Source organism: Cinclus cinclus, chromosome 6, assembly GCF_963662255.1.
Source record: "Cinclus cinclus chromosome 6, bCinCin1.1, whole genome shotgun sequence".
NCBI lineage: Eukaryota > Metazoa > Chordata > Aves > Passeriformes > Cinclidae > Cinclus > Cinclus cinclus.
The window spans coordinates 51,161,312-51,175,533 of record NC_085051.1 but is presented as its reverse complement, the minus strand read 5'-3'; the positions used below and the strand labels follow the sequence as shown (position 1 = coordinate 51,175,533).

Here is a 14,222-nt window from a genome sequence, read left to right as displayed (position 1 = left end):
TGAGAGAGAACCAAACTGTTGTTTTGCTGATGACTTTACTGGAGCTAGATTCTGGAGCATACCAGGAGGTTTCCTCACCACAGCAGGTTACAGAAGGAGATTTTAAAAAGTTTTTATTCAGAATGTACTGGATCTCCTTATCACTTAGAACAACTCCTATGACTTCTGATGAAACTTGAGGCTAATGCAGAGGCATCCAACGTCACTTCCTAGCTGTCAGGTTGCCTGAAGTTTGCCTTTTACTCACCTGAAATATACTCATGGATGGGGAAAGTATTCATTCCCTTATTTTGGAGTGGCAGAACAGAAAGGATATTTGTTAAGATTCAAAGTGGAACTAAAAATTAGGATAAAAGAACCATTTTAACAATCAGAGATTTTGTCTAAAGCCTTGGCGCAAATTTCTTACCACTAAGGAGAATCAACACAGCTCTTCAGTGTCCATCCACATTAGCACATTCCTCTTGATAAATAAACTTCAGTAGCGGAAAAGCAAATTATATCTGCACTCTTCAAGCATAAGATGTTATGACAGGAAGAATTAAAAAAAGGACCAGTAAATTAGATGTCAGTTCTTAGTACATGCAATGTACTACATTGTGTGGAGGATAAATTCAAAGATAATAATGTGGAAATACAAGGAAAAGAAAAGCCAAGAAACCAAGTCATAAACAAAAGCCATAAACCAATGGCTGAGGAAAAAATCAGACTAACTAGATTAAAAGTTTCACTGAATTTAAACCTGTGTTCTTAGCAATACTTTTGAACAACAGCGAGATGGAAGGAACCCGAAGACAATCAACAGGACCAGAAGGATATGGGCTTTTGTAGAGTGGTGCATTTGGGTCTGGCTTCTAATCTTCAATTTTGTGGGGTCCATTCTCTGTCAAATATTTCTCATTTCATCCTCAACTATGATTAAAAAGAGTCTCTCTAAAATTCCTTCCTAAGATAAAAGCCCTAAGAATTAAACAGTGTTCACAACTGTGAGTCTATAATTTTTCCTTCCTCTTCTGACAGGTTCAGGGGCCTAACATCCTGCCCAATACTTACATTTTCCATAAACCAGAAAAGCTGTATTCTTCACAGTGAAAGAGGACTTGGTTAAGACTTTAAATCTCATTTTCTTAATGGCACAGAACAGTTCACCCACCAGGCTCCCAGGGGTTTTTAGTATTCTTATGACAGGAAGGAAATAGTTGTCAAATTATCTCAGTGTCCATGATTGAAGGACCATCCCCTAAAGAAGTGGAAAATAAACCCAAATTACCAAAAGAGATAAAAAATAATTAATTTTAATATTGTGTGTTTACCAGGAAATTTTAAGGTTTTCATTTTGGTTTGGGGTTTGGGTTTTGCTTTTCTCTGTTTCCAGAGAGGTCTCTCTGAAAGTAAATTAGTTAGTTATAAGCAGCAACTAACTTTCAAATCAATGGCACCTGACAGACACCACCATTAAGAAAAGAAATCAAGGATGCCAGAATTGGAGTAGGAAGTTCATTATGGACAGTTTTAATCTCTGATGTTTTCCAGAAGAAATTTCCAAAGTCTCTCTATGTACCACCCGGAGGTTTACTAAATACTTCTGTTGTTGGGTTACCTCAAACCTCAAGGATAATTGTGCTGGTCAAACATCCCCCATATTGTCCCCCTGGCTCTGTGTAGCCCAAACATGCAGCAGCTCCCTCCTGACTATACAGTACCTTTTCTGTGCTTCTTGGCCCAGGTTTGCAAGGAAATGTCTCATTCTGACCTAACTGAGCCATTTCATGGCACTTGAAGTCCTTGCCTTGCCACACGAGCCAGAGAACAGATGAGCACCTTTCCCTCTTCCCTTGGCTGCCCTTGAAGCAGAGCCCTTGTGCCACTCTTTGCTTTAAGGCTGAACACTTTTTTTACTACAGATTGCAACCCAACTTCCAAATTCAATGGAAACTCCAGACAATGTTGAACAAGGTGTTTTAGTGAACAGTTGCAAAATCCTTCTCATAAAAACCAGGACCCTGCATAAATTTCCACCTAAGATTCATAAAAGGGCCAGCTGAACAGATTCCCCACTTCCTACTCCAAACTAAATTAGAAATACATTCTAATGTGTTAAACTGATGTTAATTTTAAATAACACTCTGAATGCAGTGATATTTCTAAACCAACTGTACAAACATCCAAGAGGTCAAGCATAGAATGGGGCAAATACAGGTTGTAGAAAACACAAAGTCACTGTTTATGTTGTTCAGGTACTGGAAAATTAAATCAGAAGAGTATAAGTAATGGAAATCAACATATTTTTAATGAAAAATTATTAAGTGAACCACAATTTATTTTGTAAAGGCAATTGAGTAGATATATTTGGATAGTAAGAATTGACAAGCAACACTTCATATGATTGTGATTACTAAATAAACATAATACAATATCAAAAGCAGTTAGCAGAAGGATTGCAGTAAAAGCCACCTCAAAAAGTAGCAAGCACTGTGGTATTTCCATTTAAAAGAGTCTTGTTCAGGGGGCTGGATCAGGACAGCTCAGTGATTGGTACAGCACAAACCAATGTTTTCAAGAGTGTCCCAAAAGTAAACAACAAATTATTGCTGATAAAATGATATTTAAAAGATTAGCAATGTTTTAAATGTTGATAAGCAAATCAATTCAAATGACCAGTGCCTTCCATAAGAAGTTCCCATTCAGTCAAAATATATTTTTCCACAGACATTTAAAGCATAAAATCTAGGAGGGTGCTTTGCAGACCATGATTCAAAAAAAAAGAAAAAGGGAAGGAAGAAGTAAAGGGAATGGGTTGTGCTCTGGAAAGGAGGGACTCAGGAAAGGTCACTGACTTTGAAAGTCAGGCTGGTTGAACAACTCCACATGAGCACACAGCAGCAAGCCATGACAAAAATAACTAAAATAGTGTTTGTATAACCATGAGAAAAGAGAACTGAGCAGAATGATAAATTCGCCAGAGTTTCAGACAAAAGAAAGTCCAGTTTAAAGACAGTGGCTGAAGTTCTGATATGGAGACAATTTTTAGAGGGTTTGTACAATTATTCAGGTTGTCTGAAAGTTGGAAAGACTGAGAAGTAAAGAAGCTGCCTCAGCAAGAGGCTCAGGCAGCTCACGTGTTTTGTGCAGTGAAGAAAGAAAACTGACTAATATAAATGTCTTCACAGACAGAAAAAGCTAAATATCAGACAGCTTTTTAATCAGGCAAAACAAGAAGTGCGCTCGGGATCCAGACCTGTTCAAAGGGGGAAAGCTGTTAACACATGCAGAGGCATGGAGCTCCTGGCATCCAGGGAAGTAGCATATTCTTCATTTCTTGAGGTTTTCCCATCAAACTCGTTGTTACAATCAACTTACTGAAAGCCTGTTTCAGCTAGATTCACGTTAGTTGCAAAATCTCTTTGTGCTGCTCTTCCCTGGGGACAGTTACAGAAAACCAAGCTTCCTGTGAATTACTAGGTTTATGTCTTGGGAGATACAGATTCAGTCCTTGCCTCTGCCAAACATGATTTGTGTGTCATTCAGCTCCTTACTCAAAGCTTCATTTTACCCACTTTTAGATACCTACATGGTAGATGTCTATTTTGCATGTGAATGTCTGAAGCATTATTATCCTCAGCATCTTCATCAGCCCCCGGAGAGAAGCAGACACTACTGGAGAGCTGCTCCTCAAAAAAAAAAAAAAAAAAAAAAAAATCAGCATAAAATGAGGAATTTCATGCTTTAAGGAAAATCCCTGTGCTGATTGAATGAAGGCAGGAAGGTGGCGTAGACCTGGATAATGACATGCCTGACATATAAACAAGGGAAGGTTTGCTTATCCTCTTCTCAAGGGGATATTAACATTTCTAATCTGCTGCGAAAATAATACCTTAGAGACTTAATATTATTAGGAAATATATGAATTGCTATAATAAATGGAATTAAGAAATCACAGTGTTCAAATTTTTGCCAGGCTCCAGGGCAAAAAAAAACCCCTAAATCTTGGGATGTTATTGGAAACTATTTAAACTGTGAGCCAGATCTCTGAATGCCATGGAGAAATACTGAGGATATTGAATGTACACTTTTCTTAATTGGAAAAACAGTTTGAAATATCTCTTTCCCAAACAAAGGGCTTTTCAGTTTTGATGGGTCAGTCTGTCTTTCAGGATGGCCAAAGTTGTGCCAGCACAGCTGATGGGGCCCTGAACTGTTTTGTGACAGCAAAGGTCTTTTAAATCAGATTCACTACTGAAGAAAAAAAGATTGTGGAGTTACAGTATAACTCAAAATAGGTAAGGAGATGAAGGAAATTTCAGCAAAGCTCTGAAACAGCACAGAGGAGAGGAGTGCTGATTCAAGACAGCAGATCTTATGACATGAAACAAATGTTGTGACATTTCTCTTAATCAAAAGGTAATCTCTCCCATCTACACAAACTCTGGAGGCAACTACTAAAATGACCACCCTGAAGAGCAACACATGAAACACACTGCAGTGAGATTCCTATCTGCTTATTTATAAAAATATATCCATCTTTCACTTTCCTTGGATTTGATCCCAGCAGTCAGATGGGAAGGAAGTGTTGCACTTCCCTTATAGTAAAACTTAATCAGTTGCAGCAAGCAATCCATTCTGCAGCCTTTCCTTCTGCCAGGAGAGTTTACTCCTCCAGCACTAGTGAGCAGAAGCTGTGTCCCCATTGTGGCTCTATCCAGCAAAGCCTCCCATGACCACAACCTGCAGCAAGCACCACTCCAGCTCTCTGGCACAGTCCCACCTGTCCTTCCCTGCGGGGTTTCCTCAGCAATTCCAGCGTTACAAATAAATTCATATTAAAAATAACTACAACAACAACTCCCCTAGCTGTATTAAGAGTCAAAGACTTGAGTATTTTCCAGGGTTGAAATCAAAATTCTGTCTTCGTTCAAGGAATTTTCATAGTGGCTGTTTCCTTTCCTATACCTTTTTTTTTCCTTTTTGCAATAGTTATTTAATGTAGTCATTATACTTGACTATGGCAGTTTGAATTGGGATGCTGCCAAAAAAAGACACTATTTAGCAATGTCTGAGGGGCTGGGTATTTGAACTGAGTATTTTATTTTAATGGACCTCCCCTGTTCTGCCTTGAGAAGAGCTTATAGGGATTTTCTCAAAATGTTCTCAAGGATCTGGGGTTGATTGGGGTGGGGGTGTGTGCTGGTTTTACCTAGAAAGCACCTGAGGGGAGGGATACTAAGAAGTTTTCCTCCATGAAAACTTCTTCTGTGAATTGATGGGACCACTTGGAGGCTGGTTTAGTTGTTGACAGCCTAGTGACTTTGACATGACCCACAACCCAGCTTGGGGAAGGCTGTGAAGGTGGGAGGAGTTTCATGATGGCAGATCCCGAGCGGCTGATATTCATGGAAAAGTGGAGTCAGGAAAGAACTGGTTATTTCCTCTCTTGGAAAAGATCATTATAACTGAACAAGAAAAAAACTCCTCTCCCTAAAGTGAACTGAAAAAGGTTATTTAAGTAAGGACTTGACTGAAATATCTCTGTATGTTGTTAGGCTGCGACAAAAGGGAAAGAGGAAGTGCTCTGAAGATCTGTTCTAAATTTATTATTTTTCTTTGTGTTGTTAATAAAGTTTTTCTTTATTCCCTTTTAAGTTTCAGGCCTGCTTTACTTTTACTCCTAATTCTATTTCACAACAAAAGATAAATATATTACAACTGGCAAACACAAAATATAACATTTTTGGTGCATTGGCCAGGAAACGAAAAACTAAACCAAGATGGGGGTGGGGGGGAACACCAAATACTTTTACCCAACATGAGATTTTACAAAGTAAATAACAGTGATATATTTTAATTAAAAAAAAAAAGGAGAGGCTAATTCGCACAGAAAAGGCACAAGTACATTATTTTTATTTATTCCCTGTACTACAATTACAATTTTTCAGACAGCTCACGAAATCTTCCCAGTCAATATCCCAGCAGACGTTTCAATATATATTAAACAGATAGAAGACATTAAGGGAACAGAATATAAAGGCATGCACACATTGGACATGAACATATTTAGAAAGATCAAAATCCACAAGCAGAAGACCCCAAGATGTGGAGTAGTGAGGAGAGAGAAGCCAAAGGTATAACAATAACGCAGCAATAATCCTAATAGCAGGTTTGTCATTGTGACAGCTCTGTGGAGAGGGCAGAGCTGCTGGGCTGGCTCTGGGCTGCTCAGGGTCCACCAAGCAGGGCTTGGGCACAAACCCAGCTCATCACAGGTCTTCACTGCAAGAATGGATTCTGTGCCCTCAAGTGTGAGGATGAACCCAGAGAGGAAAAGTCAGCCTTGCTACAGGACTGTGATATATCAGTGAAGAATTTTCTGGGAGAAGTACTTAGCTCCCAAGAGAGAATTTAGATAAACCATTCTTTTAGCCACAGGGGAAGGGACTTTAAGTTTTCTTCTACATTAATAATTACTAAAATAAAGTGTCAAAAGGTGACAGGAAATGTGAATTTCAAAATTCCTAGAGCAGAACAAATTATTAAATTGTAAAGTACTGTAAATAATCTAGCACTTTCTATTTTTATTTGGTTGTTTAAGTAGTCAACTCTAATTAGAATTCTCATGCATATTAAAATAATCTGCAATTAATATGAATGAATATTCCAAAGTTCAGAATATGACATTTTTCCTCTTAGACCACTTGACTTCTTTACTCCTAGAAATTAATTCCACCTCCTCTTTCTAGACCATCTAAGTAGTTAATTTATGTAGTATCAGTCTCCAGTAATTTCTCCATTTCCACAGAGAAGCCTTTGTGGCTGGAAAGTTTGAGTATCAGAAAATCAGAGTGACAGCTTCAAGCTACAAGGCTGAAGAGCCTTCCTTGTGTGGCCTGCAGCACCAGAACTTCTCCTTTTCTACCCATTCACACAACTTTTTTTCTTTTTGCAAAATGTTTCGCTCCTTACCACTGGATCAGCTGAAGTCTCCATTCCTTTTATTCCACTATGACCATGTAATTCTTTGAAATTATTTTGCTGAGCTCCTATGAGGAGTTAAAAAATACTTACTTAAAAAAAAACAAAAAAAAAAACTAAGCTGTGGGCAAGGACAGACAATCCAGTCTCTTTCTGAGCCAACCCAAGAGTCGTACAGCTGTCACTTCCTTTTATCCCATGTGTTCATCATAAGAAAGGCCTGTCACATTGGAATAATGTTCTTGCCACTATGTGGAAGAACTCCAACATGACATAGATTTTTGCAGTAGGTAAAGCCTAAGGCAAAAAGACACATCAACAACATATTTTCTCTGACCCGCCTGGAAAAATGAGGATTTTCAAATCCATAGTGCCATACATTTGTCTCTGAAGAATGCAGCCTCGCTTGCAACCTTGGCAGCTTGGCAACAGAAAATCACTTTAAATAAATATCTAATATTCTGTAGGATAAATATAATGAATTAGTCATTGCTCTTTACCATAATGTAGCACCATTCCTGAAAGCCAGGCTCTATTAGTATTTTGAAGAGGTATTGAGACAAGGATGGGTGTCCTGGGGATTACTGCAGTGGGAAGCAAAGATGAGACAGTGGTAGATGATGAAGTGCAATCAGGATGCTGCCACAGACTTTGCATACATCCCTTCACATTCTTGCAGTTTTGTTTGTAACTTGATAAAGAATTACCTCATAAATCTGATAAACATTTGGCTCTTTTCCTCTTTTGCTTGTAAAGATGCACATTCTTAAATAGACTTGTGGGTTCAGTGAATCTGTAAGTGAACAGCTTCTTTGGATACTCATTTTTCTGTTAAGCCAAAATAAGACTGTTGTGCAAAGAAGTAAAACTAAAATATTAATGTGAATTAAATATTGCCTCCATGCCACAATTATCAGAACCAAATCCTGCACCCCAAGGATCTTGTCATGAACTGGTATCAGTTGATACAGTCTCATTAATCATTGAAAAGTCTTTCATTATTATTTGCTCTTCTGATCCTGTCAGTTCACTCTTTTTATTACAATTTCTGCCCATGGGTGCAAGTGAGTATGAGTAGGGGATATCCACTGCTCCTCACTGTGAGATAAACTCACACAGAGCATCCATAAACAGGCACAAAGACAAACGCGTCATCTGCCATAAAAACATGAAGATCTGTCGAGCAGAAATTATCATGCTTAAAATCAGGAATTAATACAGAGAATATCCAGTAATTCCTGCAAATCTAAATCATCTTTTGCTTCTTTATGAGCCAACTGATAAAACAAGTTTTGCATATGGTCTGCAGGGAAGTACTGTAAATAGAGCAGCTGTTTAACTTTCGGAGTTACAGGAGGAAGAAAGGTTTTATTTCCACTGCATTTCTCATTCTTGTTTTCTTTACCTTGTTGGCTATAACCCTGGCCTAGCCATGTCCACCATTACATATGTTTCTATTTAAGACTCTGCTTACAAGATAAGAGGTCCCTTGGTTTGAACACTGCCTTGCTCAGCTGAGAGCATGACACAACTGCCTGGGAATAAGAGTGCACCTAAGCTTGAAATAATCCACATTAATACCCTCTGCAACAGTGAAGATCTTCCACACCTGGTGGGAGAAACTATTGCATAATTTCCCAATCCTCCATTCTACAAAGAATGGCTGTTTTTATTAGTTTCTCACCAGAATACGAGATATGTACTGACAGATGCCATAAAACAAATTCATCCTCACTCATCATTGAAGTGCTGTCATTGAACTATCACTGAGAATGCACAGGGCATCTGGGGTCCCTTTCTTCATGCTAGATAACACGCTCATGTCCTCCATGATTGCTGTAATTATCAGTAATAACTAGATGTTACATCACTGACTCCAGAAGATGTGCATTCACATGCATCAAGTCAGATCTGGAGTCTGTTTGAAGTCTTGATGGAATACCGGGGAAAAACATAAGTGAACTTGTACCATAGTTCATGCATACTTGTTCTCAGTTTTACTGGGACCGAGAGATGTACTAATTATTTATATGCAAATATCAGCATTTGCTAACAACAGAAATTTAAACTGTCATACCATAACCACCCCAGTTATCACAGCATGTGATGAGATGTGGTAGCCATGCTTTACAGAGCTCACAGAAGGACTGAAGGGTTGAGGTTTGAAGGGACATCTGGGCATCATCTGCTTCAAACTCCCTGCTCAAACACCTACAGCAGGTCATCAACGACCACAGTTTTTTCAGTCCACACAGTTTTTTTAATATCTCCAGTAGTGGAAACTCCACAATATCTCTAGCAACCTTTTTCAGTGCTCAGTCACCCTCAACAGTTAAAGAGTTTTCTATGTTCACATTGCACTGCTTGAGTTTGATGTGCTGCGCCATTGGCACTGTGCCCATTGTATCTTGTCCTGTCACTGGGCATCTTTGAAGAGAGCCTGTCTCTGTCCTCTTTGCACCTCCCTTTGGATATTTATCCTCATTTGATAAGATCCCACTCAAGCTGAGCTTTCTCCAGGCTAAACAGTCCCAGCTCTCTCAGGCTTTCCTCAGAACTGGCCATTTCTTTGACTCTCTCCAGTAAGTCCTTATCCACCTGTACTGAGGAACCTGAACTGGACACAGTACTGAGTGTGGCCACAGCAGTGTAGCAAGGAAGAATCATCTCCCTCAACTTGCTGGCAACACTGCCTAATGCAGCCCAGGGTTATCTTTGGTATTCTTTGCAGAAAGGAAACACACTGGTGGCTTGCGTTCAACTTGGTTTCACCAGGACCTCCCAATCCTTTTCTGAAAAGCTGCAGTGTATGCTGGGTGTCCCAGGCATGCATGGGTGGAAGGGGCTGTTCCTCCCCAGGTGCAGTATTTTGCACCTCTGCTTGTTGAAATTCGTGAATTGCTGTCAGGCCATTTCTCCATCCTGTGAGGTCCCTGTGGAGGGCAGCACCACCCGCTGCTGTACCAACCACTCCTCCCAGTTTGTCACCTCCAACTGCTCCGTTTAGTTCTTCAGAGGATGATTTCAATGAGGTTATAAAACATCACCATGAAACATACAGACTTTGTTTTGAAAGACTATCCCCACTTGTACAGTCAGCACTTGTTTGCTGACTTCAATCCACAGAACAGTAAACCCCCTGCATTTTCATAGCAGATACCTCCAAGCATAAGCAGTGAAAAGATTGTGTGTGTCTGCAGGTCTAGGAGACAAGTACTGAGTTAACAGTGTTATACTGGTCCACAAAGGTGGGGGATTTATCCTGACAATGTGTTGTGTTCCTCCTGGACAAGTAGAGTAGTAGAGAAAAAAGGGAACAAAATTCTGCCTGTATTCCTCATCCCAAAACATTTCAGTAAAGCTCTGTCAAGGCATTCAGGATGGGATACCAGTATCACTGTGGTGGTGTTTTTAGCAGAAAAAGTCTCTCCCTCTCTTTCTGTCATTTGGGCATTACTTATTAAGAAGTGTTTCCAAAGGGATGCTGCTGGCCACTAATACCTTGCTGGTCAGTACTACCATTACATTATTGTCACTGTAGCATTGAAATAGTATCCACAGAAATGTTCCTTACAGGAATATCAAGATTTACTTCGCCACGTTTGGAAAGTCTGACATTTCCACAGACCAGCGCTTCCCATTTGCAAATCTGAGGCTGCTTTCCAAAGGTCTCGATGCATCAGAGCTCCCACAGGACAGCAGGGACAACAGGAAGCAGCCAAGCCTTGACTAATAGGCTGACACTGCTTTATGGTAGGACACCCTCCAGCTGCTGGAAAGCAGTGAAGGGAGACTGAAACATTACCAGAGAGAGAGAGAGAGAGAGAGAGAGAGAGAAAGCTTCTACCCTGCCCATTTCTGCTGAAGGACTGGAGTAGGAGTCTTTATGGATCCACTAATATGCAAGATAAACAGATCTTTTCATCCAGCATTTGCTACTTTTAAAAATGCATTCACCTATTAATTATTTCATGCTGAATCAACCTACCAAAATTCTTTTCACCCCACTTTTATCACAGATTTCAGATATAGGGACTAGATGGAAACAAACACTTTTGAAAGCATCAATTTATATTTTTAGGGACCTATAAATATATGAGGGATCCCTATAAATATATGAGGGATCTTTTCACTGTGATAGATACAAATTATAATAAAGGCCCGAAAGTTCCAGAGGGAACTAATATATTTTATAATATAATTTAGTTCCTTTTTGAAGAACAGATATTCAATCCTTTCCCCAGATCTGATAAGGAAGCACTGAGGGTCATGCTAAATCCAGGATAGGAGCAAGGTGCAGCCTTACACCTCAGCCTAGGTGCTATTATTGCTGGAGTCACTCAGCAGAACAAATTTGATCTGACTCAGATGTGGGCACATGACTGTGCTTCTCTTGTGTTAGTCAGACACTACAGAGCTGTATTCTGGTGTGCTGGCTCTGTGTCAAGGGATGAGGGGGACAGAAGATGCACAGAGCTGACTCAACAAAGATTTCTGAACAAGGATCCACCAGCCACTCAGCCCACTGCAGTCTGGAGCTCTGGCATTTTGGAGTGGACTTCAGGCACCCTCAGCCCAGCTGCAAGCCTTTGGCATGTCAATAACACCACTGATTTAATTCACTACCAGTTTTGAGAGACAGGGTATTAGCACTGCAGAGCAGAAAGCGGTGCCAAAGGGAGGGAGGAAGGGTCGCTGGCCTTATGGAGGAGTAGGAGGACCAAGCTTCTATAAGCTACCAGAAATAGAGGGATCTGCCAAAAAGGTTACAAGTAAAATAAGCATTTATATTTGTAACTCATGATCATAGCATTGATATTATGATTCCCATCCTCCTTTCATGCCTCTCTGACAATCTGATGCTGGAAATATGATTGCTTGACTGCAACTGGACTGCTCAAAGTTGCAGCCCCCAGTGACACGAAATCCTTCTAATGCACTGATCCAGCACCACCACACTGTCTCTTCCAGCTGCAGTGTTCTCTCATAGGTGGTGTCAGGAATAAGCCTTTGTACTCTTGTTGCCACCACTGCACCACAAGAATGTCTGGCTGAAGCCCTGAACTTCCAAAGATGGACACACAGTTTGTGGCCAATATGCCAAAGGATTTCAGTGTCCTGCCCACCTTTTTTTGCCACATGGAAACATGACATGAACATCTTTGTTCATGTCAAGGACACTGATTTCAACAGAAAGATGTGAACAAATAATGCTGGAGAAGATTGGGACTGGCCTTTCCTTCTTATTCCCTCTTCTCCACAGCGCTATTGAGGTGTTTATTACTTTGATGTTCACTTGCTGACCTGTATAGAATAAATCTGAGCTGAGTTTTACAGTTCAACAAATACAGAATATATTTTAAAGTCACACCTGAGCAGATACAAAGTCTGGGAAACATCATCTATGTTATCATAAGTGAAATAAAATAAAATCATAATTCAGCCAGATTCAGCATTACTCAAAAGCAGTGGAAAGTAGTGCTTCCAACGTGTGAATGTTGCCCTTTATTAGTTTCTCTCCTGAAAACTGTAAATACTTGATTAGATATTCTCTCCTGAACTGCAAAATAGAATGACTAAAGTTCAATTTGGCTAAGCAAGAGCTATAGTTACTGAGATCAGAGAGATTTAGGGCAACAGAGTTCTACAAATCAGCTTTCCTGGCATGACAACTTGTCATACAAGGATTGATAAAATCTTCCATACAAATGGTTATTTGGAAGATTATGTCTGTACTCAGTGGAAGTGGATCCTTCAAAAGCATGAAATGACTTAGAAAATCAAGGGGACATATTTTTTTGCAGGTACTTAGGTAGTCACTTGTCTACCTCATTACACAGCTAAATACCTCTGAAAATGTAATCTTCGGTCACAGTCTCAAAGGAGACAGATTTTTAGAGGTACACAGATGGCCAGGAGGTTTACAAAGTGCCTGGTTGTTTAGATCACTACAAAATGAATGAGAGTTAAGGGTCTCGTATAAAACCACGTTGATCTGCCTAATTAAAAAACACAGCCCTGTGTCTGGTTCAAAGCACTAAGGTTGGAGGCTTGCAAGTTCTCAAAGCTGCACTTCAGCCTTCAGTGAGGTAGTCCCCAGGCAGGAATGCCTGATCAATGGTAACAAGGAGGGGAGAGATGTCAAACTTGAACCAGCCTCCAGACACAGCTGGACTGTCAGGACAGAGGGCTGGCAACAGCAGGGAACAGACAATCCATAGAAAACTGGCACAAAAATAGGCCAGTCCAGGCCTTCACAGAGACACTTCAATGCACAGTTTAAAGCAAGCTGTGGGCTTGCTTAGTCCATTTGAGAAGGTGTTTTTCTTTAAATAGCATCTTAGGATGGGCGCTGCCACTTCCAATTTAATCACCCTCCTTTAATACAGGCTGGTGCTTTGCAGCTGGATAATTAACCTTGATACTCATATGGACTTCAAAACACCCAATTCCCATTGCTGTCAATTAGCTGACAATGTCAAGTGTGTGTTGGTAGAAGATTTTTGTGTGACCCTGGCAATACGACATTTAGGAAATTTCAATCCTTCGCAACTAAAAATGGGAAGTGACATTCACAGAATTACAGAATGGTTGAGGTTGGAAGGGACCACTTTGCTTCTAGTGAAGTGGATACACTAGATCCACTTGGACATCTAGTCCAATCTCCCTGCCAAATAGGGTACTCTGGAGCATTTTACTCGGAATTGTGTCCAGGGAGATTTTTAATATCTCCTCAGCCTGTATGGGCACTCTGCTCCATTGCTCAGGCACTCTCGCAGGATAGAATTCCTTCCTCATATTCAGGTGAACTCCCCATGTTCCAGTTGCCACCTGTTGCTTCTTGTCCTATTGCTCAGCACCACTGAGACTGTGAATTTGTCACTGGATTGAATTCACTGAAAAAAGCAAATGTATATTAGGGTTTATCATACTTTCTGCTCTTATAGCAATGCACCTTTCTGAAACACCCTCAAGATAATTTTCAAACCTTCTTTTTGCTGCTCTGAGTGCACAGAAGAAGCCTTGATCTCAGAGCACTCAGAAGCTACCATACTTTTTAACAACAATGTAAGGCTGGAGGCAAGGTTATAAATAACTGGTACACAATGATTTTTGGTATGAGAAGCAGTACAATAAACACTGACTATCAAAATGAGACAAAATGTGGGAAGGGCAAGTGACATTTCATTCGTTCCACTGACTTTTGAATTTATAATAAAGAGTTACATGCTACTGGTAACAAGATTAAATTAGTG

The 14,222-nt window shown here is 40.1% G+C and overlaps 1 protein-coding gene across 1 annotated transcript in view; it reads left to right on the top strand.

The window, feature by feature from the left end:
* The window catches only part of BEGAIN (brain enriched guanylate kinase associated), a 146,344-nt gene that overhangs the window by 123,118 nt on the left and 9,004 nt on the right, over positions 1-14,222 (top strand). The gene's annotated exons all lie outside the window — the stretch shown is intronic.